The sequence below is a fragment of the Pantherophis guttatus genome, chromosome 9, assembly GCF_059756535.1.
Source record: "Pantherophis guttatus breed Tessera chromosome 9, ASM5975653v1, whole genome shotgun sequence".
Lineage (NCBI taxonomy): Eukaryota > Metazoa > Chordata > Lepidosauria > Squamata > Colubridae > Pantherophis > Pantherophis guttatus.
The window spans coordinates 27,690,957-27,703,274 of record NC_142071.1 but is presented as its reverse complement, the minus strand read 5'-3'; the positions used below and the strand labels follow the sequence as shown (position 1 = coordinate 27,703,274).

Genomic DNA, 12,318 nt, shown 5'->3' with positions numbered 1-12,318 from the left:
CTATCTATCTATCTATCTATCCCATTTCAATTGCATGAAGTGTGAGAAGCAGCCGGCCTTTTTCCAGCTCATTTCGGTTCCAACTTCTGCCCGGGGATTGGCTCTTCCAAGGAACCAATAAACTCTGCCTTTGCCACCCATGTCCTAGCAACAAGCCTCGTTCCAATCCTCATCTAGCAAACTGGACACCTGAAAAATTACATCACAAAGAGCAGCAAAGCAAGGAGGGCCAAGGCATTTAAAAGGGGGGGGGGCGCGAAGAAGGGGGGGAGGAGAATCTGTCTGCTGTTGAGTTCATTTAAGGTGTTTCCGTCTCGATTCTTAAAGCGACACGGCAGGGAAATGGTTTGCTGATCTCTGCCGCTTCCTCGGGGGCTGAGGCTTCAGTTCACATTTCAGGTTGTCCTGCGGAGATTCCTAGATTTAAACACGTGTTTGTGTGTGTCTGTGTTGGCAGGGCTGATGAAAAGGAAAGGGAGACAAAAGAATTTGGGAAGGCAAAAGGTGACATGTCAACCATGTTTTTTTTTAAAAAAAAATAGAGACCTGGAAAGGAGGAACATCATCTTGCCTTTACAATCCAAGCACTTTTAAAATAAAAAGGGAAAATAGACTTTGCCTCCTTCTTTTTCCTTCTAATTCCTCCCCTGCCCTCCCCACCTGTGTAATCCATCATTTAAAAGAAGACCTTGATCATTAAAGGTTGCACAGCAGGCACAGTGGCCTTCAATCCGACATTGGGTGGTTTCAACATGCGCTGCGCACTGTTTTCTTCAGTGCCGAGATCAAACTCTTTCTTGGGCTTTAACAGGCATCATTGTTAATTAATGAAGGCAGAATTGCCAGCAGGCAGGCAGAATGTAGTGACTTCTTTCTTTCTTTCTTTCTTTCTTTCTTTCTTTCTTTCTTTCTTTCTTTCTTTCTTCCTTCCTTCCTTCCTTCCTTCCTTCCTTTCTTTCTTCTCCTCCTCCTCCTCCAGCCTTTCTCTTCCTTTTCCTCCCTTCCTCCTCCTCCGTTTCTTCCTCTTCTCTCTCCCTCTCCTTCCTTCTCCTCCTCCTCTTCTCCCTCTCCCTCTCCTTCCTTCTCTTCCTCCTCTTCTTCCTCTCCTTCCTCTTTTCCCTCTGCCTCTCTCTTTCTCTTTCCCTTTCCCTCTCCTCCTCCACAACCTCTTCCTCTTTTTCCTTTTCTCCCTCTCCCTCTGCTCCTTCCTTCTCCTCCTCCTCTTCTTCTTCCTCTTCTCCCTCTGCCTTTCCCTCTCCTCCTCCTCCTCCTCCCTCTCCCTCTCCTTCCTTTTCATTCCTTCTCTTCCTCCTCTTCTTCCTCTCCTTCCTCTTTTCCCTCTGCCTCTCTCTTTCCCTTTCCGTCTCCTCCTCTTCCTCCACAACCTCTTCCTCTTTTTCCTTTTCTCCCTCTCCCTCTGCTCCTTCCTTCTCCTCCTCTTTTTCTTCCTCTTCTCCCTCTGCCTTTCCCTCTCCTCCTCCTCCTCCTCTTCTCCCTCTCCCTCTCCCTCTCCTTCCTTTTCATTCCATCTCTTCCTCCTCTTCTTCCTCTCCTTCCTCTTTTCCCTCTGCCTCTCTCTTTCCCTTTCCCTCTCCTCCTCCTCTTCCTCCACAACCTCTTCCCCTTTTTCCTTTTCTCCCTCTCCCTCTGCTCCTTCCTTCTCCTCTTCTTCTTCCTCTTCTCCCTCTGCCTTTCCCTCTCCTCCTCCTCCTCCTCTTTTCCCTCTCCCTCTCCCTCTTCTTCCTTTTCCTTCCTTCTCTTCCTCTTCTTCCTCTCCTTCCTCTTTTCCCTCTGCCTCTCTCTTTCCCTTTCCCTCTCCTCCTCCTCTTCCTCCACAACTTCTTCCTCTTTTTCCTTTTCTCCCTCTCCCTCTCCTTCCTCCTCCTCCCCCTCCCCCTCTCCTCCTCTGAACTTTGGGCTGGTGTAAGGTTTGAGCACAGGAAGGAAGAATGATCATTAAAAATTTTGTTGTAAGGGTAACAAATGCAGTGGCCTTGGAGGAAAGGAGTCTTATTAAAGAAGAAAGAAGAAACATTTTGAAGGAGAGTTTCAGCCGCTATGAAAATGTCTTAATAAACCCTAGGGGAGAAAAAAATGGATTGACGAAGCAGAAGAAAACAATCCTTTTGCCCAGAGGTTTCAAACCAGACCAGAGGAAAGGCACTACTCCAGAGGCTGAAACAGAAACTCACCCATTGTACGCAGGGGTGGGCTTCAAAAATTTTAGCAAGGGGTTCTCTGCCTGGTTGCTGGGTGGGCGTGGCCTACTCGGCCTCCTACACCATGGTGGGGGGAGTGTTTTTGCCCTCCCCGGGCTCCGGAGGCTTTCCTTGAGCCTCTGGGAGGGTGAAAACAGCCTCCCCAGGCTCCGGAGGCCCTCCGGAGGCCAGAAACAGACTTCCGGTAGACTCGTTTTTCACCCTTCCCGAGCCTCTGTGCACCCCGAACCTCTGTGCGGGGCCTGCATCCAAAACAGGCCGTGTGGGGACTCCTGGGAGGGGAGGGGTGGGCAGGGCCAGCCAGAAGTGGGATTTGGGGGTTCTCCGAACTGCACAGAATCTTAGCTAGAGGTTCTCCTGAACCCCTGCGGACCTTCCAGCAGCCGACCCCTAGTCCAACCTCCAGCTTGGGCAGGAGAACCATTTCAGACAAGAGGCTCTCCGGGCTCTTCTTAAAAAAATTTCCAGTGTTGGAGCACCCACAACTTCTGGAGGCAAGTTGTTCCACTGGTTAATTGTTCTCACTGTCAGGAAATTTCTTTTTAGTTCTCGGTTGGTTGTCTCCTTGATTAGTTTCCATCCGTCGTATCCCCGGGCTCCGGAGGCTTTCCTTGAGCCTCCAGGAGGGAGAAAACGGCCTCCCCAGGCACCGGAGGCCCTTCCCGAACTTCCAGTAGGCCCATTTTTCACCCTTCCTGAGCCACCATGTGTGCTCTGCACTTACCTGCATCCAAAACGGGCCGCGTGGGGACTCCTGGGAGGGGTAGGGCGGGGTGGGCGGGGCCAGCCAGGAATGGGATTTGGGGGTTCTCCGAACTGCACAGAATCTTAGCTAGAGGTTCTCCTGAACCCCTGCGGACCTTCCAGCAGCCAACCCCTGGTCCAATCTCCTGCTTAGGCAGGAGAACCATTTCAGACAAGAGGCTCTCCAGGCTCTTCTTAAAAAAATTACCAGGAAGTAATGACACCCAAGTGGGTGGGCGGAGCCTCACGTGGCCATCGCTACCGGTTCTCCGAACCACCTGCCACAATCGCTACCGGATCGCCCGATCCGGTCCGAACCGGGAGCATTTCACCCACTGAACTGGACCCAAAGAGAAGATCTGCTAAAATGAATACCGGTGTATTGATAGCGATAAATCAGCAAATGTACTTCATGCCATGGGGAAAAAAAAAAGTATTGACCTAATGAAGATATTGGTTAATTAGCTAGCAGGCCCCAAGATTTAATTGAGGATTAGGGTAAAGATTACTGCCGGGAAATAGGGAGTAAAGATTTGAAAGAACTTGTAACAAATCACGGGCTATAAATAAAAGTCGGCCAAAAATAAAAATAAAAATAAATTAAGCAGTAGCTCCCTGCTAGAATTATTGCTGTGGTTGTGTTATTATTATTTACAGTCCCTCTTTTATGAGCCAAGAGCTGAGGACGGAGAGAATTAAAAAAGCGGTAGCGAGGCTACAATGGTAGAAGCGAGAAAGAATGATACTTTACTGCCATTTGTCTTTAAGACACTCATTCTGAATAACAGAATAACAAAGTTGGAAGGGACCTTGGAGGTCTTGTAGTCGAACCCCCAACTGAGGCAGGAGACCCTATTTTAAACAAATAGATGTCCAGTCTCTCTGGTGATGGAGCATTCACAACTTCTGGAGGCAAGTTGTTCCACTGATTAATTGTTCTCACTGTCAGGAAATTTCTCCTTCTTTCTAGGTTGCTTCTCTCTTTGATAAGTTTTCATCCATTTCTTCTTGTTCTGCCTTCAGGTGCTTTGGAGAATAGCTTGATTCCCTCTTCTTTGGGGCAGCCCCTGAGATTTTGGGACACTGCTATCATGTCTCCCCTAGTCCTTCTTCTCACTAAACTAGACATATCCAATTCCTGCAACCGTTTGTGTGTTTTAGCCTCTGATCCCCTGATCATCCATGTTCCTCTTCTCTGCTCTTCTCTTCTGGTAGTTTGGCCTTTGGAAAATTTCCCACCAGTTCCATAGAGTTAAATAGTCCTCTTTCTGCCAACGAGAATACAATAGCAGTAGCACTTAGACTTATATACTGCTTCACAATGCTTCACAGCCCTCTCTAAGCGGTTTATAGAGTCAGCATCTTGCCCCCAACAATCTGGGTCCTCATTTTACCAACTTCAGAAGGATGGAAGGCTGAGTCAACCTTGAATTGGTCAGGATCAAACTGCTGGCAGTTGGCAGAGTTAGCCTGCAATACTGCATTCTAACTACTGTGCCACCACTCCTTCCTTCCTTCCTTCCTTCCTTCCTTCCTTCCTTCCTTCCTTCCTTCCTTTCTTCCTCTTCCTCTTCCTCTTCCTCTTCCTTTTTTAGCAATAACACTTAGATTTATATACCGCTTCACAGTGCTTTTACAGCCCTTTCTAAGCAGTTTACAGAGTCAGCCTATTGCCCCCAACAATCTGGGTTCTCATTTTACCAACCTCCTTAGGATGGAAGGCTGAGTCCAACCTTGAGCCTGGTGAGATTCGAACTGCCAAATTGCAGGCAGCCGGCAGGCAGCAAAAGTAGCCTGCAGTACTGCATTCTACCCACTGCACCACCTCGGCTCTTCGGCATCAGACTTGTAGAGGTCATTTAATTTCTTGGACAACCACATTCAATAGGGAAGATTGGGGACCATTAACTGCCTTTATTTCACCTCCATCGTGGCAATTCTCTAGGTAGTTAACAAAAATCAAAAGCAAAAAACGATTATGCAAATCAAGATTGGCCAGAAATACAGTGTTTTGGAAGATTAGCTGTATGTGAGTTAAACTGAGGGGGGGGGGTGTTTCATTCCCCCCATCAAAAAAAGACGTCCTTGGAGGAATAAACTTGTTATGCCTTCAGAAAAACCCACCTGTGTTTGTCAAATATATTGATTTATTTCCGTGCGTCTACAGTAGATGTTCATACAAGAAAGCTCAACAATATGGAATTCCTATATATTCTGTCTGTAACACACACACATGGAGAGAGAGAGGGGGGGGGAGAGAAGGAGGCACACACAATCCATATGTTGTGAAAGCACTGGATTTTGCTTGGTTATAGACTAAACACATTTTGCATCTACTAATTTAAGATGCTGGAATCGAAGGAGACTCCGTCGAGAAAGGGAAGGGGTTTTGAAATGGATCTGGGATCAAGGGGCCAGACAGGTTACATTACCCCAGCCCAACTCTGCACAAGTGGATGTAGTAATAGACCAAGACTGTTGTCTTCCACCATCTGGTTTCCATAAAAGCTTCTCTCTCTTTTTTGGGGGGGTAATTATTTAATAAAAGATGTGATGCCGCGTTTATTTGTTTGACAGAAGACTGACACTGGGAAAAAAAAAGAGAGAGTGAGTCAGACTGGAAATTCAACCTGGAAATAAGGAGATATTTCCTAACAGTGAGAACAATCAACCAATGCAACAGAAGTTGCCCTCAGAAGTTGTGGGAGCTTCATCACTGGAGGCTTTCAAGAAGAGATTGAATGATCATTTGTCGGAAATGGAGTAGGGTCTCCTGCTTGGGCGGCAGATTGGACTAGATGACCTACAAGGTCCCTTCCAACTCTGTTAATCTGCCTGTCTGCAAGGCTGTAAGGAGAGGAGAATTTGTTATATTCAGTGTCAGATTATTTATCTACCGAGCTCAGGATTATTTATATAGACAAGCAGCAACTCTCTGCAGGATTTCAGGAATCTTCCACATGCAAAGCACTTGGTCTACCACTGAGATATGATACTTTGTTTGGACAAGCACAGAAAATGCTCCCGGTATCATCACAAGAATTTAATGGTGGTGACACAGGAGCATTAACAGGTTCCTTCGTATAACGCTCCGCTTTTGAACTAAAAGATTCAGCTGAGAAGGGCTGGAAGAAAGAGGTCTCCAACGGAAGACTTTTTACTGAAAGGTCCAGCAGATCACCTAATCATCCAGAAGCTCCAACTTTATCAGAGCGTTTTCAGCTTGACTACTCTTAGGAGTAGGAGCAAAACACAGCACACAGAGACTTAGACAAATAACAGTGGTTTATATCAGTGGTGGGATTCAAATTTTTTTGCTACTGGTTCTGTGGGCATGGCTTGGTGGGCATGGCAGGGGAAGGATACTGCAAAATCCCCATTCCCTCCCCACTCCTGGGAAAGGATACTGCAAAATTTCCATTCCCTCCCCATTCCTGGGGGAAGGATACTGCAAAATTTCCATTCCCACCCCACTCCAGGGGAAGGATACTGCAAAATCCCCATTCCCTCCTCACTCCTGGGAAAGGATACTCCAAAATTTCCATTCTCACCCCACTCCAGGGGAAGGATACTGCAAAATCCCCATTCCCTCCCCACTCCTGGGGGAAGGATACTGCAAAATTTCCATTCCCACCTCACTCCAGGGGAAGGATACTGCAAAATCCCCATTCCCTCCCCACTCCTGGGGGAAGGATACTGCAAAATTTCCATTCCCACCCCACTCCAGGGGAAGGATACTGCAAAATCCCCATTCCCTCCCCACTCCTGGGAAAGGATACTGCAAAATTTCCATTCCCACCCTACTCCTGGGGGAAGGATACTGCAAAATTTCCATTCCCACCCCACTCCAGGGGAAGGATACTGCAAAATCCCCATTCCCTCCCCACTCCTGGGGGAAGGATATTGCAAAATCCCCATTCCCTCCCCACTCCTGGGGGAAGGATACTGCAAAATTTCCATTCCCACCCCACTCCAGGGGAAGGATACTGCAAAATCCCCATTCCTTCCCCACTCCTGGGGGAAGGATATTGCAAAATCTCCATTCCCACCCCACTCTGGGGCTAGCAAGAGGTGATATTTGCCGGTTCTCTGAACTACTCAAAATTTCTGCTACTGGTTCGCCAGAACCTGTCAGAACCTGCTGGATTTCACCCCTGAGCATGACTATTTTGAGACAACCCAGGAGGAAAACACAGCACACAGAGGTTTTGTCCTTCCAAACAGTGGTTTATATACAAGTTATATACAGTATATATACATATTCGTGCTAAGCAAAGCCAGGCAAGCAAACATTCCTCTTCAACTCTACACGGAGAACTACAATGCAGAAACACGCAACGAGGAGAGAAATACATGAGGAGAGAGACAGACGCCCTCTAATGGCCTCCCTTATATAGGCAGCTTCTTAAAGGGCAATAACCCAGCTGACTCATCCTCAGTCTTAAAGGAGCTGGTCAGCTTTAAATCATCATTATCCTGACATGTCCCTTTCTTGCACCCCTAAAGAGGCAAATAGTTGGGATAACAAATTTGGACATGACTTTGACTGGTTGCCTTGATAGATCGGTCATATGGCCATCCCTGTCCCGAAATAAATATCTGCTCCAGCAGAAGGCCATGCATGGTGAGAACTTGGAGACATTGTTTCCAAGACATATGCTCCATCCTTACCCTCTCATTGAAAAGCACAAAGGATGGACAGATATTTCCCCAGCATTTCATGCCACTTCAGGGCATTGATGCTCATTTTAGTCTTGAGACAATATAGACTCTACTTATTCTGCTTCCTGAAAAATGCAGGTAAAGAATAAATTCTTTGCTTTGCAATCTACCTTTGAACGCCACGGGGCAATGGGGAGAACGGAGACTGCGAGAAGGACAACTTGTTCAAAACCGGAGGACATCAAGCCAGAAGGTTCCCCGAGAGCCCTACAAGAAATGAAGCTGAAGAGTTAAGTGTTTGGAGACATCGAGTGAACATCAAAGTCAACGGAGAAGACCTTTAATGCTGAGAAGAATCAAAAGGAAATTGAAAAAGAGAAGACCAGGAGACAAAGAGGTGAGATCCTGCCCCCGATGGCAGAAGTACTAACAATTTTGCAAGTCTTGGGCTCAGAGTGGCTGTTACGGAAAGGCAATTCTGGTGGAATCGTGTCCACTGGATCACAAAGAGATGGAAGAGATTTTCTTCACCTCTTTCATGGAAATCTGATGCCTGAGAATCCAACCCGTAACGAAATTCCAGTTTCTGGAAAACGAACAGTTGGGTGAATTGACTGTAAGACCTAAACATTCAGTACAGGTCATAATAACTTCATATCAGCATCTTTGTTTAATGATCCCATAATCCCTTGCGGGGTGGAGTCTGGGCAATTGAATGGAGCTAGCAGAGTGTTTTTTTTTTTTTTTTTTTAAATTTGATTTATATGCCGCTCTTCTCCGAAGACTCAGGGCGGCTTACAGTGCATTAAGCAATAGCCGTCATCCTTTTGTATATTTATACAAAGTCAGCTTATTGCCCCCACAAACTGGGTCCTCATTTCACCTACCTTAGAAAGGATGGAAGGCTGAGTCAACCTTGAGCCTGGGGAGATTCGAACCTGCAGTAATTGCAGGCAGCTGGTCTTAATAACCAGCTTAATAACAGGGTGCCTTAGACCACTGTACTACCAAGGCTCTTTTAATGGCCGGATGCTCTTCCTGTCACCAATGCGGAGTTTTGTTCAGCAGATATATTCTCTTTTTTTTTATTATTGAAAAAGTTTTCAAATACAAGTTTTTCCCCCTTTCCCCCCCTCCCCCTCCCTAACCCCCCCTCCCCCCTGTGACTTCTTCATAACAAAAAACCAAATTCATAACAAATTACTTACTTCCTCCTCTAAATACTGACCTTTACTTACTAGAAATATTATTAATATTATAACATCCCCTTTTAACCATACATTTCAAAAAAGAGAAGAAAAAAAAAAGAAAAAAAAAAGAGAAAGAGAAAAGATTCTACTATGACATTATATGATGACTTCTAATTTAACATATTTTTATAACCCCCAATTTAACAATAATCTGCCCTTTTTCTCCTCTTTCAAACTTTTATCTATATATTATTTTACAACATTTCAAAACCACCTTCCGCTTTAAAAATATATAGTAAATCCTGCTTTAACATTTAATCTTTTGTGTATATTAATATAACATTTTAAAGCGGCCTGCCCCATAAATCCTAATTTAACATTTATTCAACTCTGTCCATTTCCTCCACTCCCCTAAATATATCACTTAAACATCCCTTTTCAACAGATATATTCTCATTTGTGCCCAGAGAGAGAAATATCTGTGTCTACCTAGGATCGAACTCACAGCCTCCTGATTGTGAGGCGAGAGCTCCACCTCTAAGCCACTGCACCACTTCTCATGATAACCTCATATGAATCATGCTATTACCTGGCCGAACTCAATAACGGATGCCCATTAAATTACCTGTGTCATCTGCGGGATGATGTCACGCCAGGTGTGCCCTGATTTGCCCACCCCCTCAAACGTTCATTCTTCTGGCCTGATTCTGCAGTGCCACCATCGTTAAATGAGAAGAATCGAGGGGAGGAATTCCGCAAAGACCTCAAAATGTGTGTGGCATTCAAAAATTGCAGGGAGCATCTACCAATAATAGACCTGAAAGCCCAAAGCTTCAATGTGGTTCTAATTTTAAGTTTCTTAAAACACGCCTAAACATGTAAAGCATGTATTTACATTTCCTTAAGCCAGGTAATCAGAGGGATTTGAAGTTTGCTTAAGAATTTCAAGGTGGTAAACATGAACAAGAGAGGGTTTCGTCTTTTTTTAAGATTGCCTGACTGTTAGGTTTCTCCTTCACAGAGTCCCAATCGTATCGAAATAAAAAAACCATAAACATCGTGTCTCTTGCTAAAATAATAGAATTTACAAAAGGGCAGAAGAAGACCTAGAAAATTGCCCGTTTGCTCCGAAATATAATAAAAGAGGTTTCCTTAAGAGATTGGTGATTACCTGAAAAGCAATATTGGCTAGAAGACAGATGGGTTATATATCTGAATTAAGAGGAAGAGGAGGTGGTGGAGGAAGAAGAAGGGAAAGAGGAGGAACAAGAAGAGGAGGAGGAGGGGGGAGGTGGAGGAGGAAGAAGAAGAGGAGGAAGAAGAAGAGAAGGAGGAGGAGGAGGGAGAAGGTGGAGGAGGAGGAGGAGGAGGAGGAGGAACAAGAAGAGGGAGGAGGAAGAGGAGGAGGAAGAAGAGGAGGAAGAAGAAGAGCAGAAGAAGGAGGAGGAGGAGGAGAAAGAAGAGGGAGGAGGAAGAGGAGGAGGAGAGAGAAGATGGAGGAGAAAGAAGAGGAGGTGGAGGAAGAAGAGGGAGAAGATGGAGGAAGAGGAGGGAGAAGGTGGCAGAGGAAGAAAAGGAGGAGGAACAAGAAGAGGAAGAGGAGGGAGGAGGAGGAAGAGGAGGGAGAAGGTGGAAGAGGAGGAAGAGGAGGAAGAAGAAGAGGAAGAGGGAGGAGGGAGAAGAGGAGAGAAGACGAGGAGGAAGAAAAGGAGGAAGAAGAGGGAGAAGGAAGAAGAGAAGGGAGGAGGTAGAGGAGGAAGAAGAGGAGGGAGGAGGAAGAAGGAGGAGGAAGAAGAGGAGGAGGAGGGAGGAGGAGGAGGGAGAAGGTGGAGGAGGAGGAGGAAGAAGAGGAGGAGGAGGAAAGTGAGGTGGAAAAAGGCTTCATATTCACTTAGACTGAGGATGAAGAGACTGCCTTGGTTGCACATGGCAGTAATGGCCAAGGAGACCTTTGCACCCATTTCTGGAATGAGAAGCCCTTCAGACTCACTTCCAGTCACCTCATGGCTAGACTGTTACAATGTCCTCTACATGGGATTATCCTTGAAGAGCTCTCAGAAACTACTCCCTCCTCCTTCTCCTTTATCCTCCTCCTCCTTTCTCCTCCTTTCTCCTCCTTCCTCCTCTTCTTCTCTTCCTCCTTTCTCCTCCTTCCTCCTGCTTTCTCCTCCTCCCTCCTCCTCTTCTCCTCCTCCTCCTCTTTTCGCCTCCATTCTCCTGCTTTCTCCTCTTTCTCCCTCCTCCTTCTCCTCCTTTCTCCTTTCTCTTTTCTCCTGCTTTCTCCTCCTCCTCCTCCTCTTTTCACCTCCTTTCTCCTGCTTTCTCCTCCTTCTCCCTCCTCCTTCTCCTCCTTTCTCCTTTCTCCTCCTTTCTCCTGCTTTCTCCTCCTCCTCCTCCTTCTTCTCCCTTCTCCTCCCATCCCCTACCTCTTCTCCTTCCTCCTCCTCCTCCAAATCCTATTCCTTCTCCTTCTTTTTCCTCCTCCTCTTCCTCCTTTTTCCTCCTCCTCCTCCTCTTCCTCCTCCTCATTTGTCTGGGTTCACAGGTTCTGACCAGTTCTGGAGAACCGGTAGCGGAAATTTTGAGTAGTTTGGAGAACTGGTAAATACCACCTCTGACTGGCCCCGCCCTGATCTATTCTCTGCCTCCTGAGTCCCAACTGATCGGGAGGAAATGGCGATTTTGCAGTATCCTTCCCCTGGAGTGGGGTGGGAATGGAGATTTTACAGTATCCTTCCCCTGCCACACCCACCAAGCCATACCACACCCACCAAGCCACGCCCACAGAACCGGTAGTAAAAAAAATTTGAATCCCACCACTGGTTCACATGTGCTTTTTTAATTGTTTTTCCCCCTCTCCTTCATTTATGTAAGCTGGCCAAAGTCTTTTGGGAGTCAAGCAACTTCTAAATCTAATAAGAGAAACAAATAAATGAATAAACAACATTCTGGTGCAGTCCCTCCGCCGAGACTCCGAGGACTCCTTCCCAACTCTATCCTCCTCCCCGCCCCAATGTCTGAAATATCGGCACCGTTTTCCACCAGAGAAGGAAATTACCAAGAGGGAAGGGAAGGGAAGGCTGTGCTGTAGACTTAGTAATAACTGAAGCAAAATTCCCCATGAGATACAGGCAAACACAGGCTGAAGCAGAATATCAATGAGAGCTGTTTTAAAGCGAGGCGCATTAAAATGCAAAACCAGACATAATGAGAGAAAGCAGTGAGTTGGGTTTTTCCTTTCTTTCTTTTCTTTTCTTTTTTTAAAAGAAGGTGCATCCGTGTGTGTACAAGGGTGCATTTTATTTTAAAGCTGAGCCCTCGTCAAAAGACTTGCGTTTATTAAGCCCGTTTGCTGTTTTCGGAGGAAGATAGAAAAACGAAGGGCTGATTTTGACTCCGTTTACTCCAATGTGATGGGGACGCCTTTGATATGCTAATTTTAATGCGTTCACGTTAGAGTCTTGTTCTTGTACCCCAAGATAGTGACCAGAACAGTGCTGGGA

At 46.2% G+C, this 12,318-nt stretch overlaps 1 long non-coding RNA gene across 1 annotated transcript; it reads right to left on the bottom strand.

The window, feature by feature from the left end:
• Positions 1 to 5,092: 5,092 nt before the first annotated feature.
• LOC148112508 (uncharacterized) lies at positions 5,093 to 11,053 on the bottom strand. The gene is made up of 2 exons (XR_015729357.1): positions 7,796 to 11,053; positions 5,093 to 5,550 (listed from the first exon to the last, which is right to left on the bottom strand). It is a non-coding gene; the product is annotated as an uncharacterized LOC148112508 (long non-coding RNA).
• Between the last annotated feature and the right edge of the window lie 1,265 nt (positions 11,054 to 12,318).